At 33.3% G+C, this 12,401-nt stretch overlaps 1 protein-coding gene across 8 annotated transcripts in view; it reads left to right on the forward strand.

Moving 5' to 3' along the window:
• The first annotated feature begins 330 nt into the window (after positions 1 to 330).
• LOC143233471 (sodium-dependent phosphate transporter 1-B-like) overlaps positions 331 to 12,401 on the forward strand; it is a 54,690-nt gene continuing 42,619 nt past the window's right edge. The window contains exons 1-2 of one of the 8 annotated variants that reach the window (XM_076469736.1): positions 331 to 384; positions 714 to 869. The gene's annotated coding sequence lies outside the window, so the exon portion shown is untranslated. Of the gene's footprint in view, positions 385 to 513; positions 870 to 2,319; positions 2,970 to 3,347; positions 3,645 to 12,401 lie in introns of those variants that run through there. The other 7 variants (XM_076469738.1, XM_076469735.1, XM_076469739.1 and 4 more) reach the window with 7 other exon arrangements.

Below are 12,401 nucleotides of genomic sequence, written 5' to 3' on the forward strand. Positions count from 1 at the left end.
ATACACATACCAGCCATTCTGAGATAAGTGTACTAAATAGTTAAGAATTTGGTAACTTATGATAATGTAATAACTAGTTAAGGATTTGGTAACTTATTATGATAATGTAATAAATAGTTAAGGATTTTTGATTTTTTTTTTGTTATCTTTCTTCTATTTGTTCTTTGCAAATTGCTACTCACCCAGAGGTACAGCGACATATCTGCGGACTTATAACACTATAAACTCGGTTTCAAACTCACGGGAGGCACAGCACATATTGCCTGCTGTGCAGCTTATATTTATCTGCGTATAAAGAGAATTTTGGCGTGTTATTCCTAGAAATTGTTTCGCGGATATTTTAACCTTATCAGTTGGCTATAAGCGTTTGTGACTACCGCAAAAGTAACTGTCATATTGTTACCTTATAAATGTTTTTCTTCTTACTAATTTAAAGAGGATTGTATCGTACTGTAGTAAAATTAATTGGTGATTGTCTTTTGTATTTTTATGTTATAATTTCAACATATGTGTGTCGCTGTCGTAGTACTTTAAAGGAAATCAGTACGTGGAGTGACTGGAAAATAATCTTTACAACAAATGTTCACATTCATATATTCAAATATACTACTCAAAGTATTTGGTAGTTTAATTTTAGCTTAGTCTAACCATATTCTTTGTAGTGTACTTTTATATGGTACTTTATTAGTGTAATTTTCTTCTTTATCAAACAGAAGTGTAAAGATGAGTGATGTCACGAAAATGTAGATGGTCGGAGGAAACAGGCTGATATTCGGGAGGTTCCGGTTAAAAGTATGGCAACATTCTATTTGGATAATAGCTCTAGGCTGACGCTAGTGCTAAAGAAAAATACTGCTTCGCTGGTTGAGGTTATTACCGATTCAATATTTACTTTTTTCATTGAACTTAGTTAGCTATACAGTAAATTTTAGATTAAAAATATGTAAATATATATTATAATATCTTATTCTTAAATATTGAGGAAGAAATTAGTTATTTAGAAGTCATTATTGTTATTATATAACAAAACACGTAAGTGATTTGAATTAAATTAGCAAGTTGTGATTGTTTAATTGTGTTAAGTTATAACTTAGAGACCTCCGAAAAGTTGTATTAATAATAAACAAGTACGTCTGACATTACCTCAAATTTAAATGTTGCAACATTTCAGCATCTTTTTATGTTATTCATTACTGTGTCAGTATTTGGTTAATTAATTTTAACAAGAATTTTTACCGACTCGTCAATCAATAACTGACATTCACTTCAAGAACTACTTATTGAAATATAAAACTGTCACTTCATCTGTCTACTTGTCGTTAATGTTAGTGTACATATACATTTAAAGAGTTTGATATGTACCTGAACTTCTACGATCCAGTTGAATAGTTATTTCTAAAGTTAGGCCTGTGGGTGAACGTTTGTCACTGTAATCGTAAATTTGAAATTAAAGAAATACAACGTTTGTTTTATCGGTAAGTGGACTGGAAATTCCGAATAAGAAAAAATAATTTGTTCACGACAGAAACCATTAAAGCGTGTTTAGTAACATTAGTATTTGTTGGTGGGCCCATCTAGCGAATAAACAAATCGCAATATTCAAAATATATCTTATCAAGCCATGTGCAGGGCTAGATTCCAAAAGTTTGACAGTTCAGTTCTCAGTCTAAATAAGCCTCGAACATGTGATGAAATAAGCCTCACAGATAAACATTACCAGTTTACAATACATACACAATGGAATAAAGCATGTTATCTTAAAAATATATTTAATTCTCAGTGTAAAACGTGACATCAACTTACATAAATCTCATATCAATGCCAGTCATTATTTATCAAGTATAAGCCACAAGAATATCTTTAGTCAACTTGTATCACAAGAACAGTCATAGTATATCAAGTATAAACACAAGAATACAGCTATAGGAAACTATATATGACTAGAACAGTCGTTGTATGTTAAATATAAACACAAGAATGCACACCCAAATGTTCAATATTATTGGATTGTGGGATACTGATGTATATTGTAAGTGTTTTTTAAATGTCGAATCCTAAAGCAATTATTTCTTTGTTATTTTTAATCAGCTCAGAAGTTCTGAAATAGAATAAAACCTAAAAATTACCACTCTAGTTTCAGACTTTTTCAAATGTGTTTGAAACATAAAGTGTAGTAAATGCTGTTTTCCAGTAAATTATCGATACGGAACGAGAAGTTGTTTTGAATTAAGCACAAAGCTCCACAATGGGCCATCTGTGCTCTGCCCACCGAAAGCCGGTTTTAGTGTTGTAAGTCCGCAGACATACCGCTGAGTCACTAGGGGGAGGCACGAACGAGAAGTAACGGTACATTTTATACTTATTATGAACAGAGATGCCACGTGTAGTGTAATGTTAATCAAGTGTGTAATTGTGTGTTTTATTATAACAAAGCCAGATCTGTCTATCTACTGTCTCCAGCGAGGGGAATCGAACCCCTGAATTAGTGTTATAAATCCGCAGACTTACCGCTGTACCAGCGGGGAACAATGCTATTCGAAGTCTATTTCTTCTGTAGTTTAAGATATATATGTATTGTGAGCTTTTTTATGTCTCTACTAAATTCTCGAGAATTGTGAGCGAAAGTAATAATTGTTTAGGGGAAATTAGCAATTGGTCCCCAGTTCACAAACCTGTGCACGTTGGGTGATGCCTGTTAGCACGTGCCAAGAGCATGGTTAAGATGGAGAGGCTGGATGATGTCACAGTGAAATTGTAGAGAATTCTCTGTTTTTTAGAGAATCGCTTTAGTGATTGTAAGTAGCGAATAGCACAGTCGTTTTCATGCTGCGAGTTAAGGTTTGCTATAGACAAGCATGCTGGTTCAGTGAAATGTGGAAGCAGTAAGTTTTTATTATCACGCGCTTCGCTGTAAAACGTAAGGGCTTCACTCTTGCTTTGTTTCTTCGACTTGGTATCTGTTCAAAAGGGTTAGTATTATTAGGTAATAAGTTATATTAAGTATTTAATCAAAAAACATAGTCTATGGTGATATCAGTAAGTCATATAATATAGTTTGGATTATAAATAAATGAAAATTGCTTTTAAAGAATGATTATATGTGTGATTTCACAGTAATATGTAATGCAGAAAGGTTATGAGAGTGAAACTATCATTTGGAGAAATGTGCCAAAGATTCATAGCGCGACAAACCAATTCAGTGCCAGCAAAAAATGTCGTCACAACAACGTGTTTGTAACGTGCTGATGTGCTGATGAACGGATAGTATGAAATTTTAAATATTGACGTCAACAGAATATTATCTTTCGTTTTTAGGTTGACAGTTGACCACATTACCCGACTACACAAGTTTTACGTCCTATTCGGTGACGTGTTGTTTAATTCATCTCGTGAGATATGGAAATTTAGGAAATAATTTTTAGTTAAATTTTGAAAGTCATTTTATATCCACGTTTGTTTGAGATTTTTATTTAAAAATCCCTGAAAACATTATTGACATATTTTCTAGTTGTTTTAAGCAAGCAACAGTGTTTGAATATAGTAACTGCAGTTGTGCGATTATTACAACTGGTGCTATAAAAGACGTTTTGATTTCTTATGATGTGATTAAATGTGATCATCTAGGAAATGCAGTCCCCATAAAAGTGAGTGCTAAGTTAAACAAATAGCAAACTTTATTATAAGGGTTTTTATCAGGTTGATTCATGATGAAAGAAAAGTGAAGACAGGTGTGAACTGTCTTAAATATTTTAAAATTGGTAATTGTGTAAGTATTTGTGATAGAGAATTGGTTAATGGTAGTAGATCTTTGAAATAAATAAGTTATTCATTGATGTTTTCTCTGGTACATATAGTGTATGCTAAACGAACGTCATGATTCCGGTAGATTATATTATTCAAAACCAAGAGTGTGTAATTTCTTTTGCATGTTTTTTATCCGAATTTTAGTAGTGGAGCATTGAGTGGGTCGTATTATCATTTGAAATATTTAATGTATATTTAGTTTTATTTTTAACTATAAATTGTATTTTTATGTGATATTCGTTTTAATAAGGTAAAATTACCATCTAAATATCTAAGTCAAGATGGAGACTTGTAATAGGAAGTGTTAATGTAATGTTGCTCCATCTAGTGTAAGATTTCCTCATACTTCCAAACGACGTAAGAAAAGACGTACTAAGTAAGGCTAATGAGAGTGTGTAATGAACATATCTGGCAGTAGTTTGACAAAGTGCTTTATTAAGCTTTATCGATGTTGTAAACTCATTCCAGTAGTAAGTCATTATTACCTTTTGACAGATGGTTTGGAGGAACAGTTTATGAACCCAAAGTTACACATAACGATGTTACTATCTAAAATAATAAGTTTTTGCATAACATGTTGTTGTTTGGGTGTTTAAAGTTATTGGAAAACATGACTTGGCGTAAGGTTTACGGTTTTCTCATGGCATTGTTATAGACCATGCAGTTAAAGAAACATCATGGTACGTTTCTTTACCAATTCCTCAGGTGACAACGTTTTAAGTTCTGGAGCTGACATAGTGACAGCAGTAACTACAGATTTCAAACCTTGGTCTGTTTGTTATATTGTTACTATCGTAAAAACACATCCAAAATGACGAGAAACAAATAACGGAAACATATAAAATAAATGCAGTTTCCTGAATTCACTACATATAACTAAACATACATGTTACATATTGTTCCTGAATCCACTACATATAAATAAACATACATGTTACATATTGTTCCTGAATCCACTACATATAACTAAACAAACGTGCTACATATATTTCCTGAATTCACTAAATATAACTGAACAAACATGTTGCATATTGTTTCTGAATCCACTACATATAACTAAACAAACATGCTACATATTGCTCCTGAATCCACTACATATAATAAAACAAACGTTCCCCATATTGTTCCTGAATCCACTACATATAACAAAACAAACATGTTGCATATTGTTTCTGAATCCACTACATATAACTAAACAAACATGCTACATATTGCTCCTGAATCCACTACATATAATAAAACAAACGTTCCCCATATTGTTCCTGAATCCACCACAATAACAAAACAAACATGCTACATATTATTTCTGAATCTACTACATATAACAAACAAATATGCTACATATTGTTTGTGAATCCATTACATATAACTACATATTGTTCCTGAATCCACTACATATAACAAAACAAACATGTTACATATTGCTCCTGAATCTACTACATATAACTACATATTGTTCCCGAATCCATTACATATAACAAAATAAGCGTTCCCCATATTGTTCCTTAATCCACTACATATAACAAAATGAACATGCTACATATTGCTTATGAATCCACTACATATAACTACATATTGTTCCTGGATTCATTACATATAAGAAAACAAACGTTCCCCATATTGTTCCTGAATCCACTACATATAAGTAAACAAACGCTATATATTGCTCATGAATACACTACATATAACGACATTTTGTTCCTGAATCCATTACACGTGACTAAACAAATGTGTTACATATTGCTCCTGAATCCATTAAATATAACTAAACAAACATGCTACATATTGTTTTTGAATACACAACATATAACTAAACAAACATGTTATATATTGTTCGTGAATCCATTACATAAAACGAACGTGCTACATATTGTTCCTGAATCCACTAGATATAACTAAACAAACGTGTCACATGTTCCTGAATCCCTACATATCAATAAACAAACATTCTACATATCGTTCCTGAATCCACAACACGTAACTGAACAAACATGATGCGTATTGTTCCTGATTCCACAACACGTAACTGAACAAACATGATACGTATTGTTCCTGATTCCACAACACATAACAAAACAAACACGCTGAATATTGCTCCTGAATCCATACATATAACTGAATAAAGATGGTACATATTGCTCCTGAATCCAGTACATACAACAAAGCAAACATGCTACCTGTTACTCCTGAATCCACCACGTATTACTAAACAAAGTTGGTATATAGTTCTCCAGAATACAGTACACATAACTGAACAAATATGATGCATACTAATGGATACTATGCCTAAACAATCTATAAAATAATGGTACATACTGGTTGGTATCTTTGTATAAAAGACTAAAACGTGGGATGACCACGTGATTACATATACACCTGTTCATCTGTTTGTCCTATTGCTACGGACAAACAGTATCGTAGTCTATTTTAACCTAGGATTTGTTGTAATAGTTCATGATAATAGATTTGTGCTAATGTTGGATTTACTTCTCTCGTACCAAGTTGCCATTTCGGATCCTACCTAGTATACTGACGTCATAATGATGTTGAAGATGTGGTGTCAATCACATAACGTCATGTCTGATGTAGTCCTTGGAGCAACCTTTTTGACAGGCTTTTATATAACATAAAAACTGCTAAAATTTAGAAGCTGTTTAAATTAACATTAGTGATTAGATTCAAGTAAAATGAGAATGAGTAATCCAATGAGTTGGACTTATTGTAACTAAATTTTGAAAATCTAGTGTGACCTAATGACACTTGGCTTTTATATATATACTGATTTACAATAGATGATTTTTATTTTATTGCTGGTGTTAAAAGACAACGAATTTCTAGTTTTTTAGTCTTTTTAATGTATTTAGATGACTAAATCCCCCAGTGGCTTAACGGTTAGCTTGAAGGCTTATAACGCTAAAAGCCAGGTTGTAACACCAGCTGTGAGCGTGACATACATAGCTCACAGTATGTCTTTTCTCTTAACAACAAGCACATACAAGTTCATACTTAGGTTTTTAAAGAATGTACTTTTCGTAATTTATTTTGAAAGGAAGTGTTAATCTTTAGGGGCTGTCAAACATACAGGTTCTTCTATTATCCAGGGGTTATCAAATGTACAAGGTAGTTGTAATCTTCAGGGGTTATCAAACATACAAAGTAGTTGTAATCTCCAGGAGTCTGTGAAACGTACAAGGAAGTTGTAATCTTCATTGGTTTGTTAATCATACAATGTAGTTCTAATCTTCAAGAGTTATCAAATGTACAAGGTAGTCGTAATTTTCAGAGGTTGTCAAACATACCAGGTAGTTATAATTTTCAGGGTCTGTGAAAGCGTAGAAGGAAGTTGCAATATTCATTGGTCTGTAAAGCATACAAGGTAACTGTAATATTACAGGGGTCTGTCAAACATACCAAGCAATTGTAATCTTCAGGAGTTGTCAAACATATAAGGTAGTTATAATCTTCAGGCAGTTGCCAAACATACAAGGTAGTTGTACTATTCAGGGGTTCGTGAAACGCATGTGGCAGTTGTAATTCATTGGTTTGTAAATCATACAACGTAGTTGTAATCTTCAAGAGTTGTCAAACGTACCAGGTTGTTATAATCTTCATTAGTTTGTAAATCATACAAGGTGATTATAATCTTACTGGTGTTGTCAATCGTACTTGGTAGGTGTAGTCTTTAGGGGTTTTCAAACATACAAAGTAGTTATAATCTTCAGGTGTCTGTCAAACATACAAGGTGGTTGTAATCTTCAAGAGTTGTCAAACATACAAAGTAGTTGTAATCTTCAGAGGTTGTCAGACGTCTGTACAAGGTGATTGTAATCTCTAGGGGTCTGTGAAACGTACAAGGAAGTTGTAATCTTCATTGGTTTGTAAATACAAGGTAATGTAATCATACACGGGTTGTCAAACGTACCAGGTAAGTGTAACCTTCAGGGTTTTCAAACATAGAAGGTAGTTGTAATTTTTAGGAGTTGTTAAATATACAATATATTTCTAATCTTCAAGGGTCAGTCAAACATTCAAGGTAGGTGTAATCTTCAATGTTTGTGAAACACACAAGGGAGTTGTAATTCTCATGGGTTTTCAAACACTCAAGGCAGTTATAATATTCAGTAAGCACAAATAACTCACTGAATGGTTTTGTGCTTACTAACAAACAAACAGCTGAAGTTTACAAACTGGTGATAGACATTTTTTATGTGTTACAACTTTTACAGCAAATATTGAGAAATAATTTTATTTAAATTCGAAATTGTATTCCAGTTACGTATTTGACGTACATTTTTAATCTCTATAAATAATATGTTGCTTTTTTCTGTGAAGAACGTTTGTCTAAGTGTCTTTATCAAACGCTACAAACCCTGTGTTGTTTGAAAGGCCTTTGTGTGAGGAGTCCGAATTCTGTCCTGGATTTTCCTTTCAAACTCATGCAGATAGCCCAGTTGCTTTACGCTTGTAAACGATTATAGACGAAACTATCTATGTGTAATGTATCGAGTTTGCTACAGGATGGCACTATGTTATTGTATTCACATGACGACTGGTTTCGAGTTTAACTTTAGTTTTTATTTGAAAAGAATTTCACAGCAACGTACACATAACCCATTTGTAATTTCTTTAAAGAAATAAATATTGTCTTAAACACAATTACTGTGGAAGTTCTCGATATTATGTTGGTCTAAAATACGCATGAGCAGTTCGTTCACAACTGTTTATTTACTTGTATTTCAAGGCGGCTGGTATGGGTATCAAAACTTTTATTAAAGTAAAGTAGTGAACAACATAAAAAAGTCGAAACATTTTACGCTGCTTTCTTAGTAAAAGTGTTAATTCCCATACCTGCTATCCTGAGAAACATTTTTACTTCGAGTGGGTTTCTCGTCATCACGTATTTATTTGCTTATCACTTTGTGAATACGCATTCAGATATTTCCATGTATCAGCTAAGTTTGTTTTCATCACAAATGTGCATTTACTTTAGTTTGCAATAACTTAGCTCTGGATCGTTCCAAAGACCGATATAACCACCTAGTAGCCTTTTTTCTTTACAGAGGAACTGAGTTATTATATTACAGGACATTCTTCATCTGAGTGACAGTCGACATAAGAACTGAGATATTATTTTACTTGACATTATTCGTCTGAGTGAGAGTCGACAAAGAAAGTGAGTTATTGTTTCACAGGGCATTCTTCATCTGATGGAAAGTCGACAGAAGAATTGAATTATTATTTTACAGGACATTCTACAACTGAGTGAGAGTCGAGAGAGCGAACTGAGTTATTGTTTTACAGGACATTTTCGAAGTGGGTGATAGTCGACTGAATAACCGGGCTATTATTTTACAGTAAATTTTTCATTTGAGTGAGAGTTGACAAGGGAACTGAGGTATATTTTACAGCACATTCTTCGTCTGACTGAAAGTCGACAGAAGAATTGAGTTATTATTTTACAGTACATTGTTCAACTGAGTGAGAGTAAACAGAGGGCGTGAATTATTATTTTACAGTACATTTTACGACTGAGTGAGAGTCGACAGAGAAACTGACTTATTTTACAGGAGTTTCTTCATCTGAATGAGGGTTGACAAGGGAACTGAGGTATAATTTTACAGGACTTTCTTCATCTGACTAAGAGTTGACAGGAGAACCTAGGTATAATTAACAGAACATTCTTAAACTGAGTGAGAGTCGACAGAAGAAATGAGTTATTATTTTACAGGACATTCTTCATCTGATTGAGAGTCGATAGAAGAACTGAGGTTTTATTTTACAGAATATTCTTCAACTGAGTGAGAGTCAACACAGGGAGCACATTATTATTTTACAGGACATTCTTCAACTGAGTGAGAATCGACAGAGGAACTGAGTTATTTTTTACACGGGATTTGTCATCCGAGTGAGAGTCGACAGAAGAACTGAGTTATTATTTTACAGCACATTCTTCAACTGAGTGAGAGCCAACAGAAGAACTGGGTTTTTATTTTACAGCACATTCTTCAACTGAGTGAGAGCCAACAGAGAAACCAAGTTATTATTTTTCAGGGCATCCTTGATATGAGTTTGAATTGATAGGAGAAGTGAGTTATTATTTTACAGGACATTCTACATCTCATTGAAAGTCGACAGAAGAATTGTGTTATTTCACATGACATTCTAGAACTGAATAGGAATTGACAGATAGAGTGAGTTATTGTTTAACAGGACATTCTTGAAGTGAGTTAGAGTCAACTGAATAACTGAGTTATTATTTTACAGTTCATTCTTCATTTGAGTGAGAGTCGACAGAGGAACTCAGTTATTATTTTACAGGACAATCTTCAATTGAGTGGGAGTCGTCAGAAGAGCTTAGTTATTATTTTACAGGACATTCTTCATCTGAGTGAGAGTCTACAGACCAACTGAATTATTATATTTACAGCACATTCTTCATCTTTGTGAGAGTCTACATAGGAACTGAGTTTTAATTTTACAGGACATTCTTCATCTGAGTGGGAGTGGATGGAAGAACTGAGTCATTTTTTAAAGAGCATTCTACATCTGATTGAAAGTCTACAGAAGAATTGAGTTATATTTTACAGGACATATTTCAGCTGAATCAGAGTCAACAGAAGAACTGAGTTTTTATTTTACTTGACATTATTCATCTGAATGAGAGTTGACAGAGGAACTGAGTTATTATTTTATAGGACATTTTTGAAGTGAGTGAGAGATGACAGAAGAACAGTGTTATTATTTTACAGTACATTCTTCATCTCAGTAACAGTGAAAGAGGAACTGAGTTATTATTTACAGAATCTTCTACATCTGAGTGAGAATTGATAAGGGAACTGAGGTATAATTCACAAACATTCTTCAACTGAGTGAGAGTCGACAGAAGAATTGAGTTATTATTTTACAGGACATTCTTTAACTAAGTTAATGTTGACAGAGGGGGTGAGTTATTATTTTACATTACATTCTTCAACTGATTGAGAGTTGCCAGAAGGTTTGAGTTATTATTTTACAGAACATTCTTCATCTGAGAGAAAGTCGACAGAGGAACAGAGTTATTATTTTACATTACATTCTTCATCTTAGTGACAGTGAAAGAGGAATTGAATTACTATTTTACAGGGCATTCTTCATATGAGTGAGAGTCAACAGGGGAACTGAGTTTTTATATTAGAGGATGTTATTCAACTGAGTGAGAGTCGCCAGAAGGTTTGAGTTATTATTTTACAGAACATTCTTCATCTGAGAGAGAGTCGACAGAGGAACTGAGTTATTATATTACAGGACATTCTTCATCTGAGAGAGAGTCGACAGAGGAACTGAGTTATTATATTACAGGACATTCTTCAACTGAGTGAAAGTCAATAGAGTAACTGAGTTATTATTTTACAGGACATTCTTTAATTTTGTGAGAGTTGACAAAAGAACTGAGTTATTTTTTCACAGATCATTCTGCTTCTGAGTTGGAGTTGACACAAGATCTGAGTTATTATTTTATCGGACATTCTTCATCTGAGTGAGAATCCACAGAGTTACTCAGGTATAATTTTACAGGACATTCTTAATCTGAGTGACAGTTGACACGAGAACTGGGTTATAATGTACAGAACATTCTTCAACTTATTTAAAGTCGACATAAGAATTGAGTTATTATTTTACAGAACTTTCTTCATCTGAGTGAGAGTCAATTATGGAACAGAGTTATTATTTTATATTACATTTTTCATATGAGTGGGAGTTCATAGGAGAACTGAGTTATTATATTACAGGTCATTCTTCATCTGAGTGAGAGTCGACAGAGGAACATACTTATTATTTTACAGGACTTTCTTCAACTGATTGAAAGTTGACAGAAGAACTGAGCTATTATTTTTCAGGGCATTCTTGATTTGAGTTTGAGTTGATAGGAGAACTGAGTTATTATTTCACAGGACATTATACATCTCATTGCAAGCACAAGAATTGTAATATTTTGCATGACATTCTAGAACTGAGTAGGAATTGACAGAGAGAGTGAGTTATTGTTTTACAGGACATTTTTGAAGTGAGTGAAAGTAGAGTGAATAACTGAGTTATTATTTTAGAGGACATTTTTTATCTGAGTGAGAGTTGACAGAGAAAATGACTTATTATTTTACACGACATTCTTCATCTGAGTGAGAGTCGACAGACTAACTGAGTTATTATATTTACAGCACATTCTTCACCTTTGTGAGAGTCTACAGAGGAACTGAGTTTTAATTTTACAGGACTATCTTGGAGTGGATGGAAGAACTGAGTTATTTTTTTAATGGAGCATTCTTCAACTGAGTGAGAGTTGACAGAGGGAGTGAGTTATTAATTTACATTACATTCTTCATCTGAGTGAGAGTCAACAGATTAACTGAGTTATTATTTTATAGGACATTCTTCAAGTGAGTGAGAGTTGACAGAGGAATTGAGTTATTATTTTAGAGGACATTTTTTATCTGAGTGAGAGTTGACAGAGAAAATGACTTATTATTTTACAGGAGTTTCTTCATCTGAATGAGATTTGACAAGGGAACTGAGGTATAATTTTACAGGAGTTTCTTCATCTGACTGAGAGTTTACAGGAG

The sequence above is a fragment of the Tachypleus tridentatus genome, chromosome 12 (genome assembly GCF_004210375.1).
Source record: "Tachypleus tridentatus isolate NWPU-2018 chromosome 12, ASM421037v1, whole genome shotgun sequence".
In the NCBI taxonomy this organism is placed as follows: domain Eukaryota; kingdom Metazoa; phylum Arthropoda; class Merostomata; order Xiphosura; family Limulidae; genus Tachypleus; species Tachypleus tridentatus.